Raw genomic sequence first — 13,552 nt, forward strand, 5'->3', positions numbered from 1 at the left:
TGTTTATTAATAATAAACCGAAAGAATAATAATTACATCAAACATAAGATATTTGAGTGATTTATCATTCAAACGCTGCCCGGCTGAAAAAAATTAATAAAACAATTTTCAATTGAGTTTTCAAAAGCATTAAAATTATTATATAGTGTATATTAAGCATGTCAATTTTTGTTTCCAGAGGATCTATAGAGTCTGAGGAAAAAACATTTTGAAATATGCAGTTAAATTATACTGGCGAATGGTGTACCTCCCCCCTTAAATTCCATTGCTGATTGTCGGTCAGTTTTACCTTCGTTCGGAGGGATGCCATGCTATATTACTCTTGTCGACCTAAGATTTTATTATTGCCCTTTGCCTGAGTTTGTATTTGAGACATTGAAATTCGGATACAGTGACACAAAGAGACTAGATTGCCGCCTAAAGCCATAAAACCCAGGTCGTGCTATTTCAGCGGTGACGGTTTTCAGTTCAAATTCCTCTCATGTTCTATTTGTGCTCCTTAGTTAATAGAAAGAAACGATCCAGTAAGGTCCAATTCTACATGCGTTTCGACGTATGTTCTAGAAACACATTAAATCGCTCATAAAATTAGAACCAACAACATAATTTCAGCATCAGTATTGTGATTGGTACGCAAGCTATAATAAAATTGCCATTGTGTGTGGCCGCCATTTTAATGGGGAATTTATCAGGAAACTTGCGCATGTAAAAGTCTTTGTGCATTGTTTTCTTTCATGAAGCTGGTAGCCTTTGCCCGAGCAAGAGTTGTTGGTTTTTTCCAGAGGAAAACTTGAGATACTAGAATGTGTGTTGGATGTGAAGATGCTCACTTCTGAAGACAAGTCTCGCCAAGAAGTAAGTTTGCACTTAGAATTTCCTAATAACATCTGAACTTTTAATTTAATTTCTGCTAGTGTGCCATGGCTGGAAAGCAATTTACTCTGGTTTGGTACAAATTAAGATTGTGTGTGCCGTATAAGTAGCGATCTGTTGCTAGACGTGTCACAGTCGGCAAGAGATCGGAAAACTGTATTTTTGGATTGAAATTTAAGTCTCATCCCTAGAGGATGATGAACTACAGAACACACGACACTTTAAATAGGCCTACTGGGTTTGCTTTCGTATTAGAGATAATAGGGTAATGGAAATGGGAATACTAGAATTTGCACAGTGGGATCAATTTTATTGTTGCTGGACAAAAATATGATTTTATTTCCAGTTCTAAGCAAGTTTCTTTTCGAAGTTACATCTATTGACATTTCTTGTTCGTTTTCTGTTGCTACTTCTGTAAGATTCCGGCCACGTACACAAAATGAAATGGCGTTGAGGTGTTGCAAAGGAATACATAGGCCTATTTGTTTCGAAGATTTGAAACTAATTTTAGATTTAAGGCTAGTTTACACGACGACTCTAGGTTTTGTGACTGATTTTTATTTGAATGCGAATGCGTGAAATGTAATGGTGTCACTGAGTAGGCCTACGACACTAAAAGTTTCGCCTGCTTCCAACTTCTCGTGAAACGAAACTTGTAGTTTTGAGAAGTTTTGAGGTTAAACACACTCCGATCTGTGGATTTATTTACAAAATTAAGTGGGAAAGTGAAGAAATTATTCAGGTTATTTTTATTTATATGCAGTCCAAATGCGTTTGTGGGATTTCAATGGCCCAAAATTAAAAAAAAATAAGCAAAAAATTGAACTTTTTCAAAGTAATTTTTAACAACTATCTCCTTCAGTAAGGTTGCAGAACATCCTAAATGTGATCATCTCTTTATCCATATCCTAGTTCATACTACTTTTTTCTTCTTTTCTCGTTTTTTAAAGCCAGTAGTAACATCTCTGCTACTACTGTAGTATTTAAAGGAATAGTACTGCAAAATAATAAATAAGTTGTCATTAAACTTCAGTATATAAAAGTGTCTCCATGTAAGCACCTTCCTACGTAATTACTTTCATGAAAAAAAGTTGTGGAACCTAGTGTCGTCGTGTAAACTAGTCTTACACAGCTTTGTATGATGCCACGTTACAATGTAGGCCTACTTCATACCGTCTATTGCAACTTTGCAGTAAATGTTAGTATACGTTCAACATTTGTAATGTTACGGTACCAACATCGGTACAAGTGTCTCACGATGCATATTCAACTGTGTATGCTAACTAAGATGGATAAAAAGAACTGGAACAGTTTTTTTGAACCTGTTTCACAATTGAAACTGTTTTGTATCGAAACAGTTTCGTGAAATAACTTGTTCCAACTATTCCAAAGAGTGTTACACTGCTCCAGTGACCACTTAAACGTTCCACATGGTTCCAAGAGATAAACAGTTCAATTTCTAAACAGTTTCCCTCTTCTTTTCTGTGTGCAAAGACCATGTGTAGCGCTATCATTGACCTCCAATCGAAAGTAGATATAATATCGATGTTCCACACGGCCTTCGTGCAACAGAAGCCTATGTAGGACCGTGCAATTTAATTGTACGAAACAAATTCCCTAATAAATTCGATATTAATTATTAGCTGCCCATTGATGGAGAATATGTTCATGGTGCCCAAACATGGTGTTAATTATTAATATACCGCGAAAAATATTATCGGCTAATGTCTTATCGTTATTAAATTCTCCTAGGTTATATGCGCTATTTTTTCTAAAATCGATTCATTTTGAATTGTAGTTACTTATTGTACTCTTTAACAGTAACCTACGAAAAATGGCTTTCATCGTCATAATACACTGAACAGGTGATTTAAAGACGATTCAAGGACTTTGAAACATGTTCCTGAAACAGATGAGAAGTTGGAATAATTTGAACAGTTGGCACTGATGTTATAAACATATTATTATGAAACTGTTTCTTTGAAACTGTTATTTTGGAACAGCTTCGTTCATAAAACAGTTTCAGTCGAAACTGTGTCTTAAAAAGAACAGTTTATCCCATCTCTAATGCTAACGATGGGACACCGTCAACACGGGCTACTTTGACCTTTAAGGTGTTACTTGAACCCAGAAGAAAAAAAAATGTTTACTTACCATTGGAGTAACTTAGGTGAAAATATTTGTACAGATGCAAGTTTGCAGAGAAAAAAAACCACAACTTTCGACACCAAACTGTTACTTTACATCGACGAAAACATTTTTTCTTCTGGGTTCAAGTAACACCTTAAGGGTCAAAGTATCCCGCGTTGACGGTACTCTGATATGAGCGCAATGATTTCAAGTCTGAACTTGTCTGATTGTGTCAGGTACAGTTTCGATACCGTTTCATTCTCTTTAGCAACGTTGAGTTGGCAAGAAATGAACAGCAAATTTCTGAACGATTTTTAAATATGCATAACTTCCATATATTTTTAACAGATACGAAGACTAAAGTAGACCTACATTCCGATAGAAACTTCACATAGAACGAATTTCTTACAGAGTACAAAGAAAGGTATTACGATGCCAGTAATAATTTTATAGTTTAAAAAAATGTACATTCGGATTGTGAGATGCAGTTTGAGGGAGGAACTGAACAAAGCAGGTAATTCTGCAGATGAAAATTACATACCAAATCTTTGGTGCAACATTTTGAAGGTGCGTTTCGACCAAGACACAAAGCGTTTGCTAACGTTTGCGAGTGTTAGGAAATGTTTGGAAACTCATATACTGTAGGTTACATTATTTGTCTGGTCGTAAAAGTAAGCAAACGCATGCACAGTGTTGCCAAGTCAGAATTCAATTTACCGCTGCACAAACTTAAAAAGAAACACTAAACTGTAGTTGAAAAACTTCAGATTTTTCTTAACACATCACTTCCAAATTTTAAATATAAACTATACAGTTTTAGGAACTGGAGAATTTTATAAAAATGTGTACTAAATTATGGAAAGTGTGTATCACTTTATAGGTCCTATGTTCTATGCAAAATCGTATGGACAATTAAATCTGAATATTTTGTTTTCAATATAACCTTACACCATTTAGACCGAGCTTTCCAATTATCATCGGCAACTTCTTCTACCCAATCTTTCAACACATTAATTTTTTTTTGGCATATCTCTAAACTTTTGTACGTATGGAGGTCTACGTGGCATACAGTATTTCTTCAAAATTGAATGAAGTAGATCAAGAATATACAGGACACTTCGGAAATAATCACATTCACAATCACAGCAGTCGGTTCGTAATCTGATTTCACACTGAGCTGGAGACGTGCCTGCCAACAATAATGAGTCTTTTTTAAGTTTAAGTATGTCTGTGTTACATAAACTATAATGCGGAATGATAAATTAAATGATATATCATAATATGTTATCATAAATGAAAAAAAAAACAATTCAGTTCATTATCTACTCTTTACGATTAAATATATTAATTCATTTACGAAAACAATGCATAGGCTACACGATTACTTAGACTAAACGTTTAACGAATGTGGCATACCTTATTTGTACAACAATGAATGAGGCAGGAAATGGACGTAGTTATACCAAATCGAGTTGACGTTGATATTTTATACTTGCACAATGAAAAATTGTGATAATACAATATTCAACTAATGGTTTATGATTAACTAATGCTGTTGTCCGCAAGTACATATAAAATCAATTATAACATCTTTACAGAAAAAAAGGCTTGAAAAATATCGTCTCCCTCTGCCGGAATCATCAAAAAACGCCAAATAAATACCTAGCCGCTGACGTAAATTTTTGTAACTGACCATAGTCCTGAAAACACCAGATTTAGCTACAAAACCGCTGACTTGGCAACACTGCGTATGCAAGCATTTGCTAGTTTCAGACTATTGTCGGTACATCAAAGGAATGGTTGTTGGTGCGCGTTCTGTTATCGGTACATCAAAGGAATGGTTGTTGGTGCGCGTTATGTTGTCGGTACATCAAAGGAATGGTCTTTGGTGGGCTACAATCTGGAGTGAAGTGTTTTTCATCAAACGGATATAATCTTGTACGAGTACTGTTCTTTTCCAGAACGTGTATTTTGTGCATTTTCTTATTTTGCAACGATTCTATGACAGCAGTACATACTGCAGGAATTATTATTTTTTAAACAGTTTGGTAAAACTGAAAAACTGCTGTAGGAATCGCCTGTTGTCAAAAAACAAAATGTTATTGCCAGATTAACTTCGACGGGAATACAGTCTCTGTAGTTTGTACTATCTCGTCTACATATTCTTGGTCCAGTTCGCGCAAGTCAAGAATTCAAAAGTTTATCATCACAAAAACGTCTGAATAAACCACTCCTGTAACCTGTTCATAAGTTCGTCAGCATTTACAGTACGTTGAATTTGTTTTAAGAAGTTGGGATGTCCAAATTCTACGTGTTCTCTTTCGCTTTTACTTATTAACATATCATCTTTTTCATTCAAAGCAGACCGATTAAAAAGATAAGGCACCTACAAGAAGTTTTATTATCGGGGCCATGCTGCGCTGTAAAAACAAGTCGGTTCAGTGACGATTGTTCCCAGATCTTTCTTTGTTTGTAACTATAATATGAAGACATGATTGGAAACGTTAACAAATATTTGGAAACATTTGCAAACCTTAGTCGTACATATTTCTTTGGGTGGATTCGCAGCTTAGATTTCACTGTGGAGCCTGAAATTCCAGAAACGGAAATTTGCTTTCTTTTCGGTTTCTCTTTCTTTAGAACAATAACTGAAACCACACTCAAAGCTAAAAAACCTCGAGAGGAGCGAGGACTCCGGGGCCCCCTCCCCCGACTAGCTGGCCTGACTTCTAACTCTTCGGCGGTCCTGCCCTATTGCTGTTCTTTTGTACGCTTCAAGGCCTTCCAATGCAGACTTCACTCGTAACCGTTTCAGATGTAATGTCGCCGTCTACGGTCATTAATACCGCGGTGCATGTATCGACATGCGTCATAAAACTCGAGATCTGACATAGGTATTTACCATATCTCGACGTTCCGCCATCCGTTTCTGCTGGCATCTCTGTAGAGAGACTAGTGACTGGGGTGTTAGGCATTTTCCTGAAAATAATTGCTGTTGGGAATTGGAAGTCTGCGTAGTATTATAGAACTGTTTAAAATAATTTTAAAAAGTGCCCCGTAAATTAAGTAACTATCACGTGACTTCCCCCGTTTCGCCGACCCTCCGACATAACTACTCGATCGGACAGTAGACTTAAGGAATTACGATTTATACCGATTCGCTGTAGTTTGGGTTGAATGGGAACGGTATTTATTGGTTTAATAATTATTTTTAGGTCGTAGCTTTTAATGTGTTATTTTTCTACTAGTCGATCATATAAAGCCGGTGACAGACTAAAGCATTCACTTGCAATGTACAGCTCGATTCAGCGTTAATGGCCCCTGTCCTTGGTTGTTTAGCTAGTGAGAGAACTGTGTTTTGCGTCATAAGAAAAAATTTAATCACAAATGTGCATAGTAGGGGAAGGAGGAAGAGGAATAATGAAAATAATATCTATGCTCGAAGCTGAGAGCCACTCATGTCAAGAAAATATAAAGGCCAATTCACAATGAAAATTAAACATAACCTTAACATAAACGCAGAAGTTTGCGCCCAGGCTACCAAATGGGAACATTCACAATGATTCACATAAGCATTGACATAAACATTACCGTAAGACGTTAACATGAAAGTTTGCAAACTCCAAACTTTCATGCTTATGCTTACGTGATTTGCAAACAGAACACAATCGTGGAGCGCTGAAGTGTACGACAGAATATGAGGAAATGGCGTCGTTGTTATGTTTCCATGGTTACCAAGTACGTTTGCTGTTATGTTCATGTTCCCATCGTGAATGATGGTATGACTTCTTGATTTTACCGTAACGTTTATATTCTTAAGTTAACGCTTACGTTATATTTAATTTTCATTGTTAATGAGCCTTAAGTTATCATGACGTTGTTTAGTCAACAGACGGACGTAGTGCTTAGTATATATAACGGGACGTGTGGAAGAATATTGTGTTTTAAGACGAAATGTACCGCAACGTGATAAGAAGGAAGTGTTACGTGTTATGACTGCGCGGCCTGACCTATGTGACCCAGCCCGCCAGTAGTGACGAGTAACTCGCTCTTAGTCTATCTACTTACTTTTTACAGGGACCAAAGTCCAAAAATCATATGGCTGTCGGTTTTTTTTTTTTTTGCGAATCTCTTTGACTGGCAAGCCACGGTTCGACGAAGAGAGGTTGCCAGGCGCGGCCGCCTCTCGTGGCAAACTCGCCTATTTTTTTTTTCGCGGTTTTGTTCTTTTGGTAGCGAGGCAAGAATGCGAAGCAGCGAGAGCCATCAGTGAACGGCAATTCAGGCAGTCAATAACGGGTTGCGTGATGGCATCTTTACCAACGAATAGTCCACACGAAGCGTGTTAATCACTGCGAGGCATCTTTGCGACCCAAAAGCTGACTGGAATTGGCTCACGGTTGAGGCAACCTCGCACCCTTGAGAGGCCTTCGCGCATTTTGCGAGGCAAGGTATCCATTGAGTGCTTCAGCAGAAAAACGGCAGATCCCAACTCAAAGCAATTGTGAGATAATTGCAGTTAAAGTTTATTGTAAATTATTACTGATGTATGGGACATACCTATATCAAACCTGGTTTAGAGGAAAGAAGACAGATGTACAAATACGACTGCAAATCGGTAGTGCCATAGATACAAACATAGTGTATCAGTATTTATTCAAAATTGAAGATAGCATTACAGACATATATATGACTACACAAACTCTGTCTCATCATCAATAAATTCGATGTTTTCACCCGTACTTGTGTCATTTACAGTCCTAACATTTCTGTAAAAGTCATGATAAATAAGAGGAATCAGTGGTAAGAGTTTCATTAGGTCATTATACTTGGACAGCTTGATGCAGTGGCCACTTGGGTACCTGAGGTTGACAGTGACCACTGTGCTTGCTTGTCGACCCCTTCTTTTTGTATTTATTTTTATCTACTCATCTTGATGGCCATACGTATAACTGAGTCCAATAATCTCAGGTTCATCTTTACACAGTGGCGTTAATAAAAATTAAACATTTCCTGAATAGAGTGGATACTTGAGATGTACGTCTTATTTGGGGTTCTTGATCTGCTGTAATGTGATTGGTACTTTGGAAATGACCGTATGTGTTTCCTGATCTCTTCTTTGCCCTGATCTTTGAATTTGTGTGGCCGACTTGTATGCCTAACTCGCTGATCTTGTGAAGGTGTGAGACGTTGGTGTCGTATTAATGTTTTCACCTAGAACGGGGAAACCGCGTAAAACTCACACAGGAAACACGTATCATAATAATAATAATAATAATAATAATAATAATAATAATAATAATAATAAATTTAAAAAATAATAGTAATAATGATAATAATAATAATAATAATAAATTAAAATAATAATAATAATAATAATAATAATAATAATAATAATAATAATAGGCGTACCTCGTACTGTTCGCAGTCTCCGTACTGTCACACAAAATATTGACAAAAGGGCTTTCTGGCACCAGGAACTCGCCGATTGTTAATAGGAACACAGTACTTGTAAGTCCAGTTTCTTTGCGAATAGTCTGGATTCACTCTGTATTTTTTCAATAAGGCCAAAAAGGTAGGTGTTCTGTCTGTTGTAGTCCCCCATATCATAGAACTCCATAAAGAGCGTGCCTTTTTGTTCGGTGGTAAGGCTACTGTACTGGCATACCGACTCGGGGATTCGACAACACGAGACCAAATTCACCCTCCACTTTTTAACACGTGCTTGTGCTATGCATTTATATATTCCTCCCCTCTATTTATACGTATTTTTCGTTTATTCTTCTCCCAATCCTGGGAAGTTCGTGATCGTTTTCTAGCTTTCACAGCAGCAACTTAGCCACTCCACTCGTTACGGACGCTATTCTGAGACTGGTTGGGATATGCCGATCTTCCACTAGGCTAGAGCACGGCAAGCAGTTTTGCAGAAGCAAAGAATACAGATTACAGCCAAAGGACATATCCCAACATAACAACTCGTTTCTCAATATATTACTAGATCGTAGTAGTGTACAATCCTAGTGCATGCATTTTGACGGCGGGTTGGGATCTGCCGTTTTTCCACTGAGGTACTCAATTGAGCGAAGTAAACATCGTGAGGCAGCCTCGCTTAGTGGATACACGGCTTCACATTACAATTCTCTATAGGTTTTTGTATACCACCATCACCACCACCACCATTACTAACTACTAGAGATGAACAATGAGCGAGAATGCAAGACTAACAGCGCCCGCAAAGCCGAAAACCCGCGCGACAGTATTGCCTGTCGTTGACTGCTTGTAGGCAAACGTTCGAAGCATCGGGACTTCGGGAGTGATCAACTCTCGAACGTCAAGCAGCCTTGATCCTCACAGCTGTTTATACCAGACTGAACTTTTATCTGTTTTGGCAACTGTTACATATGTATAAACAATCAAGTAGCTTATTTGAAACATCATCTCTACGTTTCAGTGTAGTAATCCGTTTCCAAATATTTATTTAATTACTAGGCCTTTATTAAAAGATTGGGGTTTTTTTTTTTTTTTTTTGTTTGTTTGAGATTAAGTATACAATCTCAAGTAAGAAAAACGCTTTATTTAACGCCATGTTTTATGTTTCCTAGAAATGCAAATTTATTTGAGATTTTTTTTGTATAACCGTAGGTAATATCTTATAATAGAACCAGAACATTTTCATAACTACTGTGATACTGTTTTCTTTTGTGTTTCTGTATCAAATAAACATCTCTAATGTTATTAATTTCAATTATGTCTGTTATTGAAAATTATGAAATATTTCCACGTCGACCAAATGCTATTTCGAGAATGATGAGCGAGACTTGAAGCGCACAAGAGTTAAGAGACGAGACTCGAAAGACAAGTTCAACGAACACAGCGAGCGAGAGCGGCAGTTAGTTTTGTTCATCTCTACTAACTACTACTGCTACTACTACTACTACTGCTACTGCTGCTGCTGATGATGATGCTTGATGCTTGTTCCGTCGATTGTGTTAAAGAGTTAAGGCTGGTTGACAATAAACCGGGAACGGAAACGGCAACGAGAACGAGAGCTGAAATAATGTTAAAATAAATGTATTTAAATGTGGGCATTCACAATAGTTAATTGTGAATGCTCACATTTAAATACATTTATTTTAACATTATTTCCGTTTTCGTTCTCGTTGTCGTTTCCGTTCCCGGTTTATTGTGAACCAGCCTTTAACGTTACAGACTGATTATTCAGAGAATTTAATGAAGAACACGTGCCTAATACTGTGTCGGACATCCTTTCGGCCGTAGAAATGTGTATCAGTACCAGCAGTGAGCTTAATAATTCAGAAGATTTTGTAGACCTCTAATGACGTCCAATCACTTTGTTTCTATGGCGATGTCTACTTTGTGAATGGAGAATGGTGTATTATCCAGTTGTCACACTTACGTTCCATAAAATTTTCGATTTGATGACCAGTGCAAGAAGTCGAAAAAATCAAAGTTATTCTGCTTCACAAACAAAAGTCGGACCATTATTTCATTAATACTTGGAAGGTGAGGTCGAGAAATCTAATCCATAATGCTTGAGAAGACAACGGTAACATAAAATAATTCAACATTTTATGCATTTGTATTTTGTGTAAGCACTTGAATTGCATTTAGTTAAGAAAGCACGGAGTTGTGCTTGGCTTGAGGATCCGTGTAGCGTTGAAGACGAAGTCTCTAGCTTTGTGTAAGAACAGGCTTCCTCAGCGTCTTGCTAGGGGGCACAGCGGTTTTCTCAATATCTTCCCCACTATTCCACTCTGTGCTTCCTCCCACACCACACCCTTATACGATGCCACCTTAAAAGAGATTGTTTTCTTAGGGGTTGCAACCCTCTCCCCATTTTTTTCCATCCCCCTATATACGCAGATCAATACTTGATTCCAAGGGTACCTAGACTATAGAGCAGTAGGGTGAAAAACAAACAAAAATGTTTCGATAGAATAGCAAATTTGAAGCTTTTTACAAGGTAGCTTTTAGTCGATTCAGTTTCGATGTGTTAAACGAGATGGGATTCGATATTTCACGTGATTTATTTTCTGATACTTGGATTTCTTTTCGAAGTGTCAGTTTTTTGAGCGTGTGTGATTGCAAAAGCAGTGCTTTGTATTCCCTAGCTTTAAAAATCACAAATACGTAAATAGGACTATGTATGTTTTCTTTACCACTTTCATCGCATTTTTAAGGAAATGGGGAAAGTGCAAGCACCAACATTCATAAAGTAATCACACATTTGTACACTTGAAATTGCCAAAATGCGCTCCATAAATTAAATCTTATGCACTGACAACAGCTATTTGTGGCTACCGGCGTAGATCAGTCGGCTGAGGCGCTTGTCTGCCAATTCGGAATTGCGCTCGGGCGTTGGTTCGATTCCCGCTTGGGCTGACTACCTGGTTGGGTTCTTCCCTAGGTCTTCCCAACCATAAGGCGAATCTCGGGTAATATGTGGTGTATCCTCGGTCTTATCTCGCCAAATACCATCTCGCAATCACCAATCCCATCGATACTAAATAATCTCGTAGTTGATTCAGTGTCGTTAAAAGTAAAAAACAGCTAGTTACTCCAAATACTCCAATGAGCTGTATTTGGAGCTGAGTTCGGCGTTGGTTCGAATCCATGCTAGGGATTTATACTTGATTGAGTTTATTCCGATGCTTTCTCCAGTCATAAAGCGGAATGTCAGGTAATCCCATTGAGAATTATTCGGCTCATTAAGAGTCTTGCTCAGCCGGTTAGGAAAAAGGGAAATTGTTTATTGATACTGAACGTTTAGCGCTGTAGGCAGTAAGCAAAACTCTTCAATCTTGCGGACTAAGTTTCAGGTGTAACGAACATTCGAGTTGTTTCGCGTTCCTTGCGGGTAAAGAGCTCTGAGGTATTAAAGACATATTACATTGAGTCGTCCGGTTATTGCTCATCAATAATATGTAGCATGAAACTGCACCTGTTAGGAGCCTGCAAGTACCTTTTATTGTTCAAAATAACACTCCATCTTCTTAAAAATTGATTTCTTAATGAAATTAGATTGCATTTACTTAGAGAAATTAAAAAGCATTATACGTGAACGATAACTGTTTTGGGGGTATACATTTTGAGTTTAAAGTGTAAACATTACAATGGAATGCATGTGTTTGTTCTTCTGTTTTGTAATTAATTTTTTCTATTTTTTTTTTTCACTTGTATCATATTTCATATTATACATTATGCTTAGTTCCATTGTTATCTGTGTGAAATTGTTGAGATATGTTAAATGTTATGTTTTATTTAACGACGCTCGCAACTTCCGAGGTTATATCAGCGTGTGTGCCGGAATTTTGTCCCGCAGGATTTCTTTTACATGTCAATAAATCTAGAGACATGAGCCTGTCGCATTTAAGTACACTTAACTGCCCTCGAACTGGGCCGGGTTTTTAAGATATGTATTAGTTACGAAATTACTGAAAGTTCAAAATAATAATAAAATAAATGTATTGAGTTATCCAGTTAATTGTTGGTGTAGTTCAAATAAACAATATTTTAAATTAGAATACATTTATTCCGTTTGTGTACTCGGGAAATGTTAGTGTTCGTGTAAGATGAAATGCTCCTGGTGTTCTGTTTAGCCCGAAGAGTATTAGCGGTCACCATTTTGAAGGTCAAACATTCGTTCGGATGCTCTACCTTGACGGATGTTCTCTGAGCGGTCGAATATTTATAGACTTTAAGTCCTAATCTGCAGCTCTCTAAGTCCAAACGCCTATAGAACCAGGAGATATTGCGTGTCAAGCATGCTCTGCTAAGGTCAGTAACTTTCCATATAAAATAGGAAAAAGGACCTTAAAGAATATGCGCTGCGGGTTGCTTACGCCATGGGTTACCTCGTACGAGTTACGATTGGACATCTATACTCTAGACCAGCCGTGGCGAGAACGTGACTCGCGAGACATTGTGCCTCGCAGTGATAGCTGCTTCTAACCTCCGCCAACCCCCACCCTCACTGCAGTCAAACTCCGTTCCATTTGTATTTGTCTCTGACCTGCGAGTGGCATATGTCTCTCTCGAAACCATGTACGAAAGTTCCAAGTAGCATGGAAGGACGCATTTTTTTTGCTGTCAATATGATGAGAATATTAAATGTATGATTTGTTCACAAGTATTACGAGGAAAACGGCTGTATAACATAAAACGGAATTATACTACATGTTACCGATGAAACATTAAAAAGTTGTGTTATTGTAGTCGTCATCATCATCATCATCATCATCATCATCATCATCATCATCATCATCTCTGTACGTCCACCCTTTTGCAGCAGATGTACGAATAATGCGGTTAGCTCTTCAATTTGAACTCACTGATTTACTAGGCTATGTGATGTCAAATGAAAGCTGGATGTAAGGACTTGACAATTGTTGAATTTTCAAATCTTTGCCAAAAAATAAATATCCAAAACTTCGTTCTTTCGCTTGCTCTGTTGAAGCCATGTTCGCTATATACAACTTACGTTTGTGAAAAATTATTTTCAGCAATTAAATATTAGTAAAAACCAAAT

The sequence above is a fragment of the Periplaneta americana genome, chromosome 10, assembly GCF_040183065.1.
Source record: "Periplaneta americana isolate PAMFEO1 chromosome 10, P.americana_PAMFEO1_priV1, whole genome shotgun sequence".
NCBI classification, from domain to species: Eukaryota; Metazoa; Arthropoda; class Insecta; order Blattodea; family Blattidae; genus Periplaneta; species Periplaneta americana.